Genomic DNA, 19044 nt, shown 5'->3' with positions numbered 1-19044 from the left:
CCACAAGCTCGTTTTAAGCCCCAGCCGCTGGCAGGGCTGGAGGCGAGGGCAGGCAACTGGGCACACTGCGGGGGCCGCCGGCCCTCCGACCCGCCGCTCCAGCCCCGCTCACCGCGGCTGCAGGGGTGCCCCGCCGCACCCCAGCTGTAGGTCCCTGGGGGGGAGCGGGGCTCCGAAGGGACGCAGCCAGCCCCTAGCAAGGTGCGGGGCTCGGGGCCAGGAAAAGCCCCGCAGCCTTCCGCAGGCTCCCCCCGGGAGAGCATCCTGCGGGTGCCGCCGGCTTTTACAGCTCGCACCTGCCCGAGCGCGTGTCGCTTCCACGGAGGACGGCAAATTCGCGTGGAGGAAGGGAGGGGGGGCCGGGAAACCTTTCGGCTCCCCCGGGGTCAGCCCAGGTGGCTGTCAAGGACCCGGCCCAGGGAGCCGGCGGCGCCTGGACGGCCGTGGTGCCCACGCACAGCCCGGGACACGAGTGCTCCGTGGGTTTGCGGGGAGGTCTTCACTCAGGCGGGCTCGGGGCACCCGTGGAGCCGGCTTGGAGGGGCAGAACGACCCCCCCGGAGGTGGCCGCCTTTCCGCCAAGCCTCGATAATTTTTCTCCTGCAGGGAAACGAGCAGCCTTTCCACTTCCCACCGCACGCGTGTCAGCGGAACCCGCGGCGGGCAGGGCAGAGCCGAGCCGGGTGGGCTGCCCAGGCCTGGGGGTACCGACGGCAGGGAAAGCCGCCCGCTCGGAGTTTATATCATCCGGCCCAGCTCCTGTTTGCACCTTCATCTCCGCTTCCTCGCCCAGCTAATATACATTTCAACACACAAACTCGCGGCGCGCCACATGCGCTTCAGCGCGGGTTCCCGGCAGCTGCGGGGAGGGGGGCGCTGGAGCGGCTGTAATTTACGGGTGGGTTGCCTGGCATTTTCACTACAAAGCCCCCTGTTCCCAGGTATTTTATGAAGCCAGCTTTGAAAATAGGCTCCAGGTGAAGCTTTGCGTGCAAGCCTCCCCGATCGCTTTTGTTCCACGCCAGAGGCGATGCCGCTGCCCGCCCCCCGCCACCACCCCGGGGTCCCGAGCTCCGGAGACTAGGGCTGGGGGTCGGCACCCCTTCGGCGACGGGGTGGGGGAAAAGGCGTTTTGCGAGTTGTTACGCGCAAGTATTTTTAAGCGGTAAAGAAGATTAAAATGGTTGAGGTAGTGCGGCTTGCCCGGGAGCTGCGCACATACGGAGTCACTCCTTTCCCTTCCCGAGGATTTTTCGCATAAATTCCTTATTGTTTCTGCGCGACGTCGCGGGGGGGATTAAACCGAGAAGTGCGATTTCAAACCACGCAAGAGCCCCGTGGCGCACGGCGGGGCTGCGCTCCCGGGGGGGACGAGCCCGGGGAGGGGGATCAGGCGCCGAGAATGTCACCCGCTGCCCCGGCGATTTTCCCTTCCTAATCTGCCCTTAATAAGCGGAGGAAGCGCGCACACAACCGCCACGTTGTAATTAGGCTCTGCCTTAAATCCGCGCAATCAAAGAGCAGCTTGCCTTTCATCCCCGCCGGTGCCAAGGAATTTCAACACCTTTCGGACGCGGTTTAGAGCCCCGGGTCCCTGCGTGGTGCAGGCGCAAGGGGGCAGTTAAGGACAGCCCGGGTGGCTGTGGGGTCAGCGGCAGCGGGGCCCGGAGCCTTCGCCCCTTCGCCGAACCGGCCGGCGGCGAGAAAGTTTGTTTGCACGCACAGCAGCAGCTCCGCCGGCTGCCCTCGGCGGCCGAGCGGCCGGGGAGCGGGGAAATCAAAAATTAAAAGATTAGAAAACCCCCTCCAGAGGCTGGCTGCAGGCTCCCTCCGCCGGCTCGGGGCCCGAGCAGCCGCGGGGCAGGCAGCCCGGGCCGGAGGGGCCCCGAGCCCGCAGCCCCTGAAGGAGCAGCTCGGTACAAACAGGGCTCAAAGGCTCCTTCCGCGCAGGTAAAGAGCGATTCGGGCTGGGTCCGGGGAGGCGCATCATTTGCCCGACAGACCCGAGGAGCTCCTTTCCTGGAGAAACCTATTTGCACACTCATTGGTTTAAAAATATTTTTTTTTACCCGAAAACCTTTGAGAAGCTTCAGAAGAAACACCACTCTGAGGAGGACAGAAATGTCTGCATTTTATACGGGGAGGGGGGAATAAAACGCAAGTCACCCATACCGGTCCCTCTTAGCAATGAAATACACGGGGGGGGCGGGGGGAGGTTAATATTATTGCAAAACCTGTGCATGCACGTTGCTGTCCTGCTGCTCACTTCCCTGACACTTAAGCTGCGCTTAAATCGGTCTTTGCATCAAAATGCGTCTATCAGACTATTGTTTTTCCTTCCTTATTTCTAGAAGAAAACTCTGGCTCCTCTGGCCATGAAAAAATACCGTGTAAATTGTCATTTAAGATTTTTCAAAAAACATGTTCAGCTACAAGAATTCCTTCGAATTCGTTACACTCCACTAGGCAAGGCTGCGCCTTGCTGGTCCAGGGTAAGGTAAAAACGCACGTCCTAAAATAAGTAGTCGTAAAAAGAAAAGCAACATTTACATTTGAATATCTAACTTGAACAGTATTATAATTACAATCTTAAAAGATCGGGCGCTGTTGTCTCTAAAACGCCAGCCTATGAACAGACAGTTTTCGGAGGGTGTAAACACAGCAGTTTGAATCACGACGGTCTCTTGGAATGAAGAGAAATTAAGGAGTTATAGCAAATTTTTTTTTTTTTCAGACATTTGATCAAAATATTTTTGCCCGGAGAATGCTTGCCAGAGGAAAGCAAACGGGGAGGGACGGGCGCCGTGGTCCGGCGAGCAGCTCCGTAGCCTCTCGGGGCTCCGCTGCGGGGGTCGGGGCGGACCCTCCCGCGGGACGCGCCTCTCGGGCGCGCCGGTTCCGAGCAAACGTTTCTCAACCGAAGTCCACCATTCTGAAGGCACTAAACCCCGTCCTCATCGCTTTTCTTCTCCAAATTAGCACAACTGCCCCTTCCTCGGGGGTTAAAGCGAACCGCGGAGGGGGGCCGGGGGCACCCCACCTCTCCAGCGAGCCCGCAGCCCGGGGCTTGCAGCCCTCGGAGGGGGGGGGACTTTAATTAGCTTTTCCAGGGGAGGCGAGGGAAGCGAAGCCCGCCCGAGCTCCGGTTGCTGCCCCGCCGAGGACCGGAGCCCGCCCGGCCCCATAGCCGCCACCAGCGGGGCCACGGCCGGCTCTGGGGCTGCCCCCCGTCCCCGCATGTTCCCCAGCCCCGGGGGGGGGGGGGGGGCAGCTCCCAGCCGAGGGGCGCCCGGGGGTCCCCCCTTGCTCCCCGTGTGTCCGGGGGGTGTATGTGTGGCAGGCCCCGAAGCGCACGGCGATGCCAGTCTGGGGGGACACGGGGTACCCCAAGGCGGCACCGCATCTCCCCCCGCCTTCCCACGGGGCCAGCGCCGCGGGGGTGCGGGGGGACCCCCGCGCGTTACGCGCCTGCTTTGCCTGCGCTTCCCCCGCTACCGCGGGCCGCAGCGGAGCTAGCGGTATAATTATTAGCTATTAATTGAGTTCAAGACCTTTTATGGCTATGGGAAATGAGGAGTCCGACCACTAATCCCGAGAAGGGGCTGCGCACAGCCAAGAGCTATGAAAAAGCCATCCAGGGCTGGCTGGGCCCGGCCTGACACAATGCCCCTAGGGGCGGGGAAAGCATTAACGAAAAAAATTCATTAGGTGAAAATTATAGAAACTTTAAACCCATGGATTTATTTACGAGGACCCTTTGGGGGCTGCCACTCGAGATTTGGGGGGGAGGGGGCCAGAGTTGCGGGAGCCCCGCGGCGGTGCGGGCTCGGGCGGGGGGACGGGGCTTCCCCGCCGCCCCCCCGGCGATGAGGAGGAGGGTCGGCCTGCTCGGCGGCTCCCCCCGGACCCCCAGCCGGTCCTTCCCGATTCAGTTTCCATCATATAGCCTTATCTTTACACGCTTCCACCTTCCAATTAAACTTCCCCAAATTGCCAAAAGCCTTATTTGCATGCAAGGGACTCCGTTCAAAGATGCTAACTTATTGTCTCCTCTCAGAACTTAACATTTCTCTCTTCAGTTCCCACTTGAAAGAAGTTTTAGAACAGTATTCAAAGACTGTCCAAACGAACAAAACCTTCCCCTTCGCTAGGGAGAGAAATCCGGTGTATTCAATAAGAGGGCATATTCTCAGAAGTTTGCAGATTTGGTTTTAAAGGCTGTATTGTTCGTGCCTTTTTCCTGAAACTTGGTTTTGTTGTGTGTTTTGTTTTTTTTTTCCAGAGAACGGCTCACATGCATGCAAAGGATTATTAAAATAAAACATCATAGAGCTTCCCCCCCCCTCCTTTTTTCACTGTTTAGAATTACTTTTCTGGAAGAGCTTTCCAAGCATCCCCCGCCCCCAAGTCATAATTAAGAACACTTTTTTTTTCCCCTCCTAGCAAACAGGAAAAGTAAGAATCAACCCTTTCCCAAATGCTCCTTTTTTTTTTTTTAAACACTGTCAGAGTTCTGCGCTTCGGAAACACTTTATCTGTTACAAATACACCTGAAAATATTCTCGGTGCTGAACAGTTGCTGTTCGCCTACAGCAGAGCAAATCGAAGCAGTGAGAATTTCACACCGGGCAAAGCTGGAAGCATCTCTGCAAGCATCAAATAAACGCAGCCTACAATTCTGACTGGGCTTTCGAAAGCTGATTAAAAGGTGACGGGATCTCTGCCTTCAAATCCCCCCAAGCCCCGCATTTTTCTTTTTAAGATTAAAAGAAGATGAGCCAATGAGCTGAGGATGTCGAACTCCTTTCGGGAACGAGACAAACTGCAAAAAGCCAGTGGCAACGCATTTATGATTAACTCCTTTCTATAAAGGTGCATAATGGAAGCAAATAGGGACCCGACGGGACAGGACCATATTTTATTCATTTAATACAAAACAGCTTTAAAAAAAACACCTTTAAAAACGCGGTTCAGAGCAAAACCCAAGGGCCGGGGGGAGGAAAGAAACCCAGCTTATGGGGTGTGATGTGATTTTGCCGCGATCTTTCGCTCACCAGCCAGGGTGCGCTTTGCGCCGCAGGGTGCGGGAGGAAGGCGGACCCCGGGCGGGCGGGGGACACCGCGACCACCCCCGGCCCCGCCGCCCCACGGGGCCCCGATCCCGCCGCCGTCGGGAGGGGCAGCTCCGGCCAGCCCTTATTCTTGTGTGTGTGTGGGAGCCCTCCCCAGCCCACCCCCTGGCTCCGGGCAGCCCCCCAGCACCCCACGCCGAGCCCCTCCGCAGACCCTTGCAGCCCCAGCAGGGCACTGGCGGGACCGGAGCTTTTCCCGATAACCTTAAAATAGGTGTAAATGTTCCCATAAAATAATATAAATGTGCACAGGGTACAAAGAGCTCCTGTCCTGGGGTTTGTAGGTCACAGCCAGCGTTGGGAAAGCATTTAGCAGCACTCTTCAAGTGACTGGTGTCACCTCCATATATCCCAGTCCAAAGGAAAGCCATCAGTACCACAAATAATCTTTTTTAACCGTGGGGACCCAAGAGTTCATTTAGATTTACAAATTAACGAAGACTTACTGTAAAAAGAAACTGTAAGAACATGTGTTAAAACGCAACAGAAAGAATTTCACCGATTTCCATGAGAGGTGGATTGTATCCAGGAAGAATGAGTCAACTTCATTCCTTGGGTAAAACTCACTGAACTGAAGAGAATTACACCAGGCATGAATTTGGATCATCTCGTTCCCCCCCATTTCATGTATTGCTGTCCAGCTAATTACCTCCTCGGTGTGTTAGGGGCCGGAGCTAGATGGGAATTTTTTAAAAAATGCTTCTCATCACTGGAAAATAACTATTTGAGAAATCTTTTTTCCTCCACCCAATATCACATCAGTTACAAGTAATTATTCAGCCAATCTCACACAAGACAACATGATCCAGCGCAGGAAAGAACAGCTTAGTGGTTAGGGCAGAGGGAGGGAGGAATAGAAGGTCTGCATATCACGAACGCCTGCGTTCCTGGCCGTTTGTCATGCTGCTAAGTCTTGTTTCTCCTTTACCCACGTATTTAGTGCTAAACTTTGCAAGCTTTTGGTTTAATTTCCATGGAGGAGACAAAAACTCTTGAAGCCACTGAAATGTTTCCGAGCCAGCTCTGTTCTTCCACCCCAGAGGGATGCCATTCCTTTCAGAGGAAGAAGCAGCAAGTTTAAGTAGTCGATAGAGAAATCTCTCTCCAGACATGCATGCACATTCACTGTGGCAACAGTGTTTTATTTTACAGGTGGAAAAATAAACTGCTTTAAGAGATCTGGGTTGGAATCTCAGAGCGCAGCGATGGGAGCAACGAGAGACAAGGACTAACGCACTGTCGAGTTTCGCTCTTTGCATTCAGAAACCCAAAGTTTCTCATGGAGCCTCCCATACTTCTGTTAACACGCAAAGAGCGTACCAAACACCTAGAAGCAAGGTCGTTAGGCTTTTCAACCTCACCATTAGGTTTTTAGCCCACCAACCGGCTACATGAGAACTCGTGGCAACCCCACAGGAGTTCAGCAGTCTCGTCATCAGAACCGCGAGGCATAGCTAGTGATAAGCTAATTGGTGAATAGTTAAAAAACAAGCTCCATTTTTAAAAAGCGGTTAGAAAAAATGAAATGCAAATATATACAAAATATCCAATGGTTTCTGTGAATGTAAATGTCTGTCTACCTTATGACTGCTATTTTCCAGCCGGCTTGCCAACCAGTGCAGTCTTTGCACTCCTGTATCTACAATTGTACCATTTATAAGCCAGGAGCCCACCTTGCCCATATGCTCGTTCCTACAGTGACTCATGTTCCATTGGGTTTATTCCTGTGAAGACTCATGTTAAAACAGAGGAAAGCAGAACCTTTGGGGAAGGAACACTAGAGTTTGGAAAGCACCAGACATGTTCGCTATTCCCTGTCAAAAAAATGAAAGCACTGATTTACATCCTGTCTAGGAGAAAGGCTTTTACAATTGGCGAGGCATTAAAAGTGAAAAATTAATTTGATACCTGGGTCAAACCAAAGTCTTGCTGAACAACAGTGTTTACTCAATACCTAAAAAATAGTCTTCCTAGAGGAATACACTCAGGGAGGAAAAACTCATAAAGTATCCAGCTAAGGCATGGCAGATTAACTTGACTTTCATTCTAGTGATCTATTGAAGCCCCTCCAAACAAAGTTCCCTGATAAAAGCTTACCACCACCGCTTGCTGGTAGCATTTGCTGAATTCAAGGAGAAATTAAGAACCTATCACCTTATCTCTAAGCGGTAGCTCCCAAGTAACATGCTGCAAGAAAAGCCGTGTTCCTAGTCTGACTGCTCCAGGTTCCTAGGTTCTGCAGGGGAATTTCTTCCCTTTCCTCTAAATTAAAAAGCAGCACATGACAGCTCCCCAGGAGCTCACACTGCCACAGCTCCCCCCTCCCCACACCAGCTGTGCAATTTGGGATGTGCTGGGACACATATTCAAGCCTCTCACTCTGTAGGCACTGTCTGCGTGATTTCAGCTCCAGCACATACTGGTATCAACAGCTACAGAGCATCCTGCAGGTACAGCTCCACCCAAATTAGAGACATCCGAAGTCAGTCATCTCCAGCACTTCCTGTGAGCATTAAGGCCAGTATTTAGTCCCTCTCTTTATATTAAGTAGAAAAAAGAAAGACAAGGTACTTTCCAGGTGATAGTTGGTCTGACAAATTGCAACGGGGGATCCCAAAGGGTGCTGTTCTCCAGACCAGTTCCAACTCTACCGCATCACTTCTAGACAACAAAAAGCAAAACACAGACCATGATGCCTCCAATGAAGGTACCTTCCAGGCAGAGCACATGTTTCTAAACCACTGACCAGAGCAACTGCCTCCAAGGCACATCTGGCACAATTCCCACCCCTCAGTTTTATCATGTCACCTGCTGTATCAGGCACTTGACAGGAAGCAAACCCAAAATTCTGCTGCCACCAGGAAGGCAAAGTTGCTCCCGAGGCCTGGTGTGGGAAGGGTATTCCACAGGACAAGTACTGCAAAACCAAAGCAAAGACCTGAACATGGCATTTAAAGGCTGCCATTGCAGAAAAGATCCTGGCTGTTCTCGTTTCCTTGAGGTGTTAAGGCCCATTGCCCTGATCCATCTACTGAGGGAGTCCCATTTCCTACTTTTCCCTAGCAGGCTGGCAGATTAAGCCTTTGAGTGAAGGCAGAGCTCTCACAAAACTGTCACCACTAAGAAGAAAATTGTGTCACTAAAAGTTCCCAAAAAAGGATGAAGTGTTTTTCATATGAAAGCGGCATAGCAAGCTGCAAACTGGATTCCATTCGATAGAAAAGGGCAGTTTTCTCTTAGAATTTTGTTTCATTCGTTTACTGTACTGAAGTCGCCCACTCTACTGCTGGAAAAGTAGCTTCCACACCCACTGATGAAAGACTATAGGAGCAAAAGGGTGCTATGGCGGGATACTTATATCCTCTATGAAATAACAAAGCTGTGCAGGACACCGAAAAAGAGCTCCTGGTTTTCAGAATAAGTAATCTTTGAAGTTGCCATGTAAACAAGAGCGAAGTGCCAACAGAGCAGGCAAGCACATGGCACCAAAACAAATTCAGCAGCAATGCAGATATTCTGGCTCTGAGTCCCGCGGATGGGGTACACTGCCTGCAGTTACACACAGTATTCTCAAAACCCAGAGCTCCTGCAGAGCAGCTGTGCACAAGGCTGCTGTACACTGCCATTAGCTTGAGGAACCCTTGGGTATCTCCCAGCAGTAAGCTACAATCCCACAGCAGCGCCAATAGTACTGTGCCCTGATATAGGCCTGAAGACCTCCTCATATTTTCACTCCAGATTCTTTTAGTACCCTGAAACAGATACGTCATGAGTTGCTCGACTGCCATTCAGCTGCAGTTTTGTTCTTCCAGTATAAATGAGATGGGGAAGTAGCTTTGTTTCTCTGAAGTATGAAGTTAAATAGAGAAGTTTCTTAAAAAATAATGGCATGAGATCACATATACAGTGATTTTAAATGGCTCAAATAAGAGCAGTACTCGCATTTAGCAAGTACATCCTGAGGAACAGGAGGCTTTCTCAGTTTCAGCCACTTGGGTGCATTACAAGGGGGACAGCGCTCATTCATATGGGGAACATATTTTCTGTAAAATTATTACTAACAGCTTTTTAGCTCCACTCTTAAGCGACCCAGAATGCAAATCAATTAGAGATCGCAAAAGGACTTGACACTTTCAGGGGAATTTGAGTCTTAATAAGTTATTTTGGCACAAATCTCAGCTGAATGAGCCATCTAGGCAGTGAAACACTTTATTCCTAAGTACGTTGACCACTAAACCTGGGCTGGCAGGGCCCAACACGGTGTAAGGAATGGCTGTGAAATAGTACAACCCAGGGAAGTCACTACAGGAGAAAAGAGACCAGCGTCCCCTGACTTACTTCCAAAAGAGTTAAGAATTGCTGCTCTTTTCGAACCTAATGCTCAGCTTTGCAAAAGCCCTGGCAACAAAGCAGGTCAGCATTTCTGCACTGCAGTCACCTCAGCCTTTAATTATTACAGCTGGACCTGTTTATCACAGCCTAACCTTCACTAGAAAAAGAAAAACTGTCTCTTTAAGCAAAGCCATTCAAAACCCCACATCTTACTATAAATAAATAATAGAAAACAAGATTTATGTTCTCAGTGTTGTCATTTACCTAGACACTGCTGGTTCCCCAAGCAAACCACAGTTTAGTATTTCCACCCCCCAACACACATGAAATACTAAGATTGCTTATTTTCTCATCACCCAGGTTGCTGGAAAGTCCCATTTCTGACCATTTCACCATTTAGCCATTTTTTCACTGTTCATACAAGCACATATTGCAGAATGAAATTCTGGATGCTTCTGTATTAATAACACTCAAAAATTCACCATACGTATGGTCCAGATCTGGAAAATATTCAACTTCAGGCATGTAAACTGTCACAAACTCACAGAAGCAAGAGATGATCTATTAAAGAATAACCCAAACCTAGAATACATCATGCAAGAACATAATCACAACTCACAGAACTGCCTATTCAATGGGTAAACCCAACGCTTTGTCACTCAAGTGGCTGCATTTCAGAAAAAAAAAATCACAATAAATGAATTTAATTCTAGAAGGATGAGAAAAAATGTTAAACATGTTTTTATGGGAGAAACAGAGATACAGAGCTAGCATGAAAACTGAAAATCTCTCATGCCCTGATCTATAAATAAAACTATCTGGGCTTTTCTTATGTACTAAATTTAAAGGAAAGTCTTTTCCATGGAGAGTTTGCTTTAAAACAAACTATGCCCCAGAAGGACTTTAATGATGGTGTTTCCAACAAGCAGCATGAATGAATTAAACAATAAATGCAGTAAGAGAGCAGCTGTATTTTTCTGTAATAGCAGCAGATGAATGTGTAGTTCAAACATGTCTGTGTTCTCAGAGTGAAAAGGACAATTCCTGACAGTTCTCACCCAGACTGCAACAACAGCTTTCCTTCACCTTGTGCTCCAGAGCCTTGGCTCAGGTGCCATTTGCCCTCTAGCATCACAAAAAGCTTCAAGCTTAGCTCCAGTGACCACCAAGCAGAAGTTCCAAGTTCTGCTGCATACACAACACCAAACTATTCAGCTCTCTCCTGCATGTTATCCACAGGCTGCTCAGGGGAAGGGGGAGGAAAGATACTTGGCTCTCCTTGACAGAGTCAGGTCAGGTCTATCATCACCATATAGCAATCAGAGCCTAACTGCTTGTCTTTATTCAACTTCTTCCCTTTGGAGATAAACCCCAAGGTTTTCTGTAATTACTCAGCCTGGAAGTCACCAAGGTCTCTCTCTTCTCCTCCAAAAATCTCACAACATCCTACTAGGAGCCAGAAGCTGCGAAACAGCCAACTCGGGGACACACACGCACAAAAAGGCTCCCGCAATTCATCTGAACAGACACAAAACACAGTGACTGAAGCAAGCTCAGGTGATTGGGTGGCACCATGGGAGAGCCTGCCGCACTTTTCAAGAACAGCACTGCTTGCTTCTTGGCCTAGCTACAGCCACTAATTATTTTCATTAGAGGTTTCAAATAGATACTCCCACCTTAGCTTCCTGACCAAAGCTGTTACTCAGAATTACTGAATACACACCACATTCCACCCCAGAAACAACAGCATTTCAATCAGGGCAGCAAATAGACACCCCCCACAGTAATTCAGGTTTTCCACATCACTTCCTATCTTAGCTCTCAAGTTCCACTTCTTATTTAATTTACTCTCATCCTTGAAGCTTCCTATCCTTGAGGCTTTCCAGAAAGGAAACAGTTTCTCTTACTTACCAGTGCAGAGGGAGCTCCACATGCAGCAAACCCTTCTCCAACAGAAACTTGACCCTTCTGGGAAGTGGCTCAGAGATGCTTATATAGAAGTGATTGACTTGCCCAGGGTTTGCTGATTAAGGTGAGTGGAGCCAGCTGGATTCAATTCAGTTCATCAGGTTCTGGGCTGGGTGTGGTTAGGGTCTGTAGCATCAGGGCGGGCAGCTGGTGATGGAGAGCACTGCACAGAGCAGCAAGTGCCAGTACAATCCGGCTGCTCCTCTCTGCTTTCTGGCGAGCTGCGCTCCAAGGGCAGCAGCGAACGTGGTGGCTAGTGCTCCTGAGATGGCACCTTGGCACATGGAGTGAATGTCTTCATGGATGTGTCAGTGGTTGAGAAGCATGAGATAAAACTGATGTGTTCTCCAAGCGTAATGACTAATGGGATAAATCCCTATTGTGTGTTCTAAGAAATGGAGATTTATTACATTACAAAGAGAGATGAAACACACATGTTGAAAGAACTCGGCTCACCAAGACTAAAGACAGACAATTAATTAATTTTTGGTGGGCTGTCAATAATTCCTAGTGATATGTAAGGCTCATCCTGTGTCATTCAAGTAACAGCCCCTTGCCCCCCCCCTTCCTATGCTAATGGTTACTTGGAAAAGGCAACTATGGCAGCACTGGGGAATATGGGACAGACTTCTCTCAGATGAGTTAACTGTTAGGCATCCCAAGGGGTCTACATTTAATAGTCATTATATTTCTAATGCTTAGATTCCTTTATTTGTAGTAACTCTATGTTTCTTAAGTATAAAGGCTGAACTTCCTCATACATACTGTGGAGATATGTAAGAAATAACTCAGTGTCATTCAACCTGCTGATATTTCTATTTCCAGAAGAGAGCAGGAACACTGAAAAAAAAACCCAAAACAACCCAAGTCTTTCCCAGCAAATTCTGATGTATAGGATGTGACATAATGGTGCAAAAACTTTTGGCAAAAACAGGGATTTTAAATTGCTCTGCTCTATTTTGCTGTGGTGGGAGTTTTAACGCAGTGCACTTTGCCTAGAACTGACACGAAAGAACAGACAATCACCTCGAGTGTGTTACAGGGAAGAACAAAACAATTTTCCGGACAAAAATACGTTGCGTTCAGTATGCTGGGTATAGGTTACAGTGAACAGAAGCGTTTGATGTAATGGATGCTTTCTGGCTACTAGGGAACCTTTCAAGGGCCCGCGCGCAGGAGGCAATGGTGGTGATGAGGTGGCAGGTACGTGCTACAGAGAGGTGAAAGGGGCCAGAACTTTATTTCCCATTTTACAAAACAATTTGCCGGGCTCCGTGTGTTTCGCCGGGCCCTGTTGGAGTGGAGCAGATAACAGCATGCTGCAACCCCGGCCCGGCGGGCCGCCCGTTCGGGGCTCCGTGAGGCGGCGGGGTTCGGGCCCCAGCACTCCCCTGCACAGGTGGTGGTTCCGAAGGGTTTGCTCCTTTGACAGTGGCTGACTGGCCCCGTGGAGGCTGTGGCCTGGGAAGGGGCCGGCGTGAATTCGATGCCCTCTTACAGTCCCCCTTAAATAAAGCAGTGTCTTTTGGGGGGCTGCTCCCCCTGCTAGGTGCTTTTTGGCTAGGGCAGAAGGTGTTTCTCCATCAGAACAAACGACTTTCTCACGTGGCTGCGGTGCCAGCAGTGTAACTACGTTTGCTTTATTCCCCATGCATCGGTGCAAAGAGGAGATGCTCGTGCGACGGTTTGCATTTAAAGCATCTCACCTGTGCACCTGCATCTCCGCACAGTCCCCAGCAAACTGGCCTCTGCAGAACTGCTTCAAAAGCCACTTGCCATATGTCACAGTGCCTGGGGTTTATGAGCTTACTCAGAAGCGTTGTTTTTAATGCCGTGGCTCTTGCCTGCGATGGCAGAAGTGCACTGCAAAAGCCCTGTCTGTAAGTTTGAGCCGTGAGGACATCCTGTGCATGCTGATGCTAACACTGGCTCCTTGTACATTCTTTCTTTTTCTCTTCCCCCTCTCTTTTTCTAATGAAATCTTTCCATATTATTAATGGCTAGGGTGGATCTATAGAGTGTGTTCTTCCAGGATTTTCTTGTTTGCTGCAGTCTTCAAATTTTCCAGTTCATTTCCTATTTTCCTGCTCTAAAACCCCTGCCAAAAAAATCCCTGAAGCACACTTCGGTACTTGAACAGAAAAAACCCCAGCGTTTGAGAATAGACATTTGATCCAGACTCTTGTAAATCGGTAGCAATTTTCCCCTCAAATATGAGTCATTTTCATCAGTGGCTAACAGTTCCTCAAGGTGAGTTTTTATCTAATTAAGCATGCAGATGCATTTCAATCACTAAAATGGGGAACACTGTGTCATATAACTGATGTGAAATTAGTAGTCCAAGAGCATTCAGTCAAAATATAAAGACTGGACTTACGATAGACTATTTAATCAGGTTCCTTTAGGAATTAAGTGATTAGGAATAAAATTAATGAGATGGATTTATGCCTAGATATTCTAAACCGCACTAGCTCTCATAGTCTAAGAAGAAACAGGTACCCAAGAAAAAGTTCCTCACTTATGGGCTGGAATATTCGAAACAAAAGTGGCTATGTAATCCCCCATGGAAAGAATTATTTCGGTTTCATGTAATCCCTCACCAGAAAAATTGGAGACATTACAAACTCCACTGATATTAGAGCTCAAGTGCATGACGGTGCCAATTGGAACAGGTTAGAAGTTGGGGAATTCCTTAGGACATTGGAGGAGAAAAAAAAAATCTGAAATGATTTCATGGATTATTGTCATTTTTAATTCCTCTGTGGCTTCTCAAAGAAAAGCCTCACACATTTAGTGACATGGACGTGGACACTTCCCTGTAAACCTAAACTGAAAATAAAAGCAGTTGGACATCAGTCAAGCTGGCAGAACTACTATTAAATGCTCAGGCAGCCTGATATAAGACTGGCTATTTCAGCGTATAACACTGGTAATTTGGGGCTGAGCTAATTCTGTTTATGGGTGTGATCCACTCTTCTTTCCTTGAGGAGAAAATATAGCTGATTCTAAGGGACCTTTAGCTCTGAACGCCCCGTCACCCTTCGTTCGCTCTGCAGGGACAGATGCTCTCATCCGCAGGAGCCCCGGGGAGTCAAGAGCTCCGCAGAGGTTGAGAAGGCACACCTCGGGCTGCTGCAGCTCGCAGCATCCCCTCCCTAGAGACCGTGCCAGACTCAAGCCAAAACAGAGGACAACAACATACACTAGTACCTTGACTGGGATATTTTCCTTCAAACACACCCAGCCACATCCATGTTTTTTAAGTCTTTGCACTCAATATCTGTTCATCTCTTTTCCACCGATGAACAACAGGACACAAGATGACCCATGGGTTTTCCATGGCTGCGTTTGGTGAGATGCTGCCTTCAGCGGGAATGCTCAGTTAGACGTACTGGCTTAACATGGGGCAGCCTCACGCTTCCTGTTCTGTTGCAATTACAGCTTGATATTCTGAGGTAACCGCCGCCGATTTCAGCATGCCTTAAAATTCTGCGCCGCACACAGCGGGAGCTGAGCCATCCTTGCCCCGTGGCTGTCCGTGCAGGAGGCAGCGGCTCCAGCAATACCTTGTCAGGTATCCCAGACTGGACGTCGCTGGGAGCTCTCGCTGCTCGCCAGCTCCAAATCCAATTAACTGCGTGTAATGAGCACGTTAGACATTTAGGCACTGGAACTGGTAGCTTTGGGAAGGTAGAGTCCAAGTCTTTATAATGTTTCATTTATTTAAATATATTTTCTTTACAGGTCTTGTTTTGCCTTTCCCCCTCACCATCTCTGATGGTGACACCACCCCTGAGTATTTGATCGGGCAAAGTGGAGTACCTCAAAGCTAGCATGTATTCCACATCTGGCAAATCTGCCCGAAGCAGGACACAGCACAGCCCAATAACGTCACCACCTCAAATAGGAACTACTTTAACCTAATCTATTTTTGCTTTTAAATATCCTAGGTAACATTTTTATTTGTTCATTTTTCCAGCCTTCAGTTACGACTTTCTAATAACAAAAGTAACCTCTCTCTGAAAATGTACGCTCTGAATTTCTTTAATCTTTGCCACAGTATTTAAGTATCGCGCAACTGGAACTGGTGCTCAGGAAGACAAAGGCCCAGATTCGGTTTCACTGGTATGCATGAAGAAGAAAATTAAATTAGGATCCCAGCGCCAAAAGATCTTCTCTTCAGTAAATGGAGAGTGATAAAAGCCCAGCAGCTCCTAAGTAGGAGAAGTCTCTCTCTCCACTGTTTATCTTCTTAACTGGAGTTTAAAGTAATTTTCTTTAGTTGTAAAAGGTTAGATGGGATGAATCCAGACCTTGGTGACTTGCCCTAGAAAGCCTGTGACAGATCTGGAAAGAAAACCTCGAAGGCGGCAAGCTGGAGGTTACCCAGTTACTCTGGATATGCAGGGATCCATTCTTCCCCTCATAAAGGAATAATAATCTCACATCAGTAAAAGACAAAACAGCTTCAAAGTGAATCCACTGAATACAGTGGGTTTAAAACAGTGTAGCTGAAATCAACATCTGGACTCTTGTCTTGGATACCTCAAAAGTCCTTGATTTCTTCCTCTAGGGCATGTGCTTCTAGGAAATATATATTACTTTGGCTGAAAGACAGTACTTCAGAGAATGTCATCAGACCACCAGCACCGTTTAATAGTTCTGCTGCGTTGTTCGGAGAAGTACTGTTTTCTGTAGGAACGCGGGAATGACCCATAGAAACAACTTTGGCAGCATGTGTATTTCCCTTCGGATTTGTCAGGGTGGCAAAGGATCTGAGGAGCTGAATCTTTCCAAATCTTCTCAGCTCATCTGCGTTACAAGGCCTAAGTGGCTCGCTAGTGGTTCCTCGGTTAGTGTGAGGCTCTGACATTAGCCGGGTTACATTTGATCCAAGATGACTTGAGAACCGCAGGGAGACTAATGTTTTCTAACACCATCAAATTCCCTTCTCTATTCTTGGTGAGAGAGATTCATTGCAAAAACAAGCAGTAAATTCTCAAAGGCTGCAAGAGCGCAGTGCTGAGGGCCAGACAAATTAAGACAGATGTTCTGAACTTTGGGATAGCGAGGCTGTGGTTTCATGCGGCTGGCCATGTGAAGGCTCGCAGAACATCCTCCCTTCTCAGACACAATGATGAAGCAGAGAGCGTAATGAGACACAGTAAATCGAATCCAAGATGACCGTGGTGGGTGGGGTTGCAAACCTGCAGCCCTTCTTGGGGCCTGCAAACGGAGTCCACTGCTCGGCTGACCTGCCCGGCTACATTCAGGCTGCTCAGCACATTCCCACTGAAAAAATATAAAGGAGGAAAGTGTGGGCAAGTGTTTGAGAGACAGGAAAATGATTTGTCAGGAAGTCTTGCAAAAGAGAGAGATTTCTGATCGTGTTACTCTTTGTCTCTGCAGGGCCACAAAGAATATAGAAGAAAAAAAGCTGAGGTGATTTGGGGAGGGCAGCAGAGCGCGCCGGACCGCCCGGAGAGCAGTGACAAGCCAACCCAACAGCCGGCATCCTCAGGCAATCCTGTTGCTCCCCCCACTGAAGCCTGCTTGCCTGGCTGCTCAGGAAAGCTTGCAGAAGCTCTCTTAGCCAGCGATATAAACATTCGGTCTTTCTGAAGCCATGAAGCAAGGGCCTCTTCTGCCCAGCTCTGCGCACTGCTGTCGCCCTCCGTGCCGGAGGCCTCTCCCGCGCACGCCCTGCCCTCCGGAGCTGCCTGCCGAGCCTCTCCCTGCAGCCTGTCCACCTTCTCCCCGGGCTGAGCACTGGGGTGCCCTGCCAGGCGCAGGGCGGGGGGCCCTGCGGTGCACAGCTCCCCAGGAGGGTCCCTCCTGCGTGGCACAGCCACACCGTTCCTCTGCCTGTGTGCCAACGTGCCCCAGCAGTAGGACTCAGGCCTCGGATTTAGGCCTTTTTTGGATGGCGTGATGCGGCTCTTTCTTACATCCGTGGTGAGTTCGTTTTATTTTCTTTATGTGAACTACAGAGAGGTACAATTCAAGAAGAAAAATGCTTTTTATCCAAAAACCGTTGGAAAATTAACAGGCAAAGGCAAATGAGACTGACAGTCAGTGAAGATAATTAACTCTCCCGGTCCCCTTTTAAGGAAGTCTAGTGCTCTGGCTCAAATTTGACACCCATTAGAATGATAGCTGGAGCTTGCAGTGAGAAAGAACAGTTTCTACCACTTTTTTCCTCCAAGAAGAAAAATCTTAAACATGACTGGCAGCTGTCACGTCAGAACACATTTCATTACTTCCACACTGTCAATCATGGTTACAATTTTTCCAACATCAGATCTTTTGAGCTCGATTTTTGTTTTCCTGTTCTTCCCTTTCCTTGTATATAAATACCAGACTGGACACAGAACAAATCACCTTGGTGGGAATGGTCATTAAAGACATGGGTAATATACATGCTTATTGTCCCACATGCTTTTCTTAAAATATTTGGCCTGAGACTGTGGGAGGTAAAGAACTTATATTTTGAGGTCTTTATGAAACATAGGTTACATCCCCTGATTTATGCTCCCTGGGACTTGTTCTATGTAAAACATTTAACTAGCTATGCTTTAGATAAAAGAAACATCTGAAGCATTGGTTGTTTTGGAGTTTCTCATTCTTTTCTCCCATATATCTTCATAAAATTTAAGTGCCAGCCACAATATTTTAAGTTCAGAACCTTTTCTCTTGTTCCTGAGTTCTCGTTTCTTTAGCAACATTTATAAAAAATCACTTTAATATTCTCCCCTGCTGCTGGGCTCTCAGGACCAACACAGCCCCTAGCTACATGGAGCAGCACAGCACACCAAGAGAAGCAGGGGATCGGTAGTTTAATGCCAGTTTTGCCGCTCAGGACATAAAAGTGTGCAAAATGTAATTCGTGCAAAACGAATGCGTGAATCGGCAGCTTCCACTGGCATCGCTGTCTGGAGGAGCACAGCGGTATGACCCGGGGCCAGACCCTCGGCCCACTGGTGCTTCAGAACCACCCTTTGCAAAGCAGAGTGGCACAAATGTGTTGAAGACCTAAAACCCACTGAGTGGCTAGGGTGAAAACAGCAGCAGCCCCTCCTCGCTTGGATGAGAGGTCTTGTGCTGCGTCTCTAGCCTGATGGCACGTTCCTGAGCAGAAACAAGAAGATGTGGTTGTGCACCCTGCCAGTGCAGCGCCTCATTCGCCCCTGTCCGGGCCTGCCTTCATCCCTTCGGGATGCACATGGACATACCGGGGCAGTTTGACCTCACAGCTACGACACTAGACGGGGATGCAGAAAAATCTGAATTAAGTTCCTGGCTCTGCTCCATACTTTGGTCAGGACCTGAGCCAGGTGGTTATTTCCACCTGTCTCTGTTTCCCTTTGGTAAAACAGCGACTAGATTATTTCTTCTCTTCTGCCCTGTGCGCAAAGCTTCGCAGGTGGTTCTGCAGGGTGTGGGGCAGCGCTGTACAGAGGCACCTCAGCTTCTTCCAAAGGTGCTCCCTCTTCTGTGGAGATGCTCAGCCGCGCTAGCGTTTGGCTAATTTGCTCATACAAGAAACGGGTACGGAGGTGGCCCGGGCGCGCTGCCGAAGGAGTGCTCCTGCTCGTTCAGAGCTGGCTTGCGT

Source organism: Phalacrocorax aristotelis, chromosome 19, assembly GCF_949628215.1.
Source record: "Phalacrocorax aristotelis chromosome 19, bGulAri2.1, whole genome shotgun sequence".
NCBI classification, from domain to species: Eukaryota; Metazoa; Chordata; class Aves; order Suliformes; family Phalacrocoracidae; genus Phalacrocorax; species Phalacrocorax aristotelis.
The sequence above is the reverse complement of the archived record's forward strand: the minus strand, read 5'-3'. Positions refer to the sequence as shown.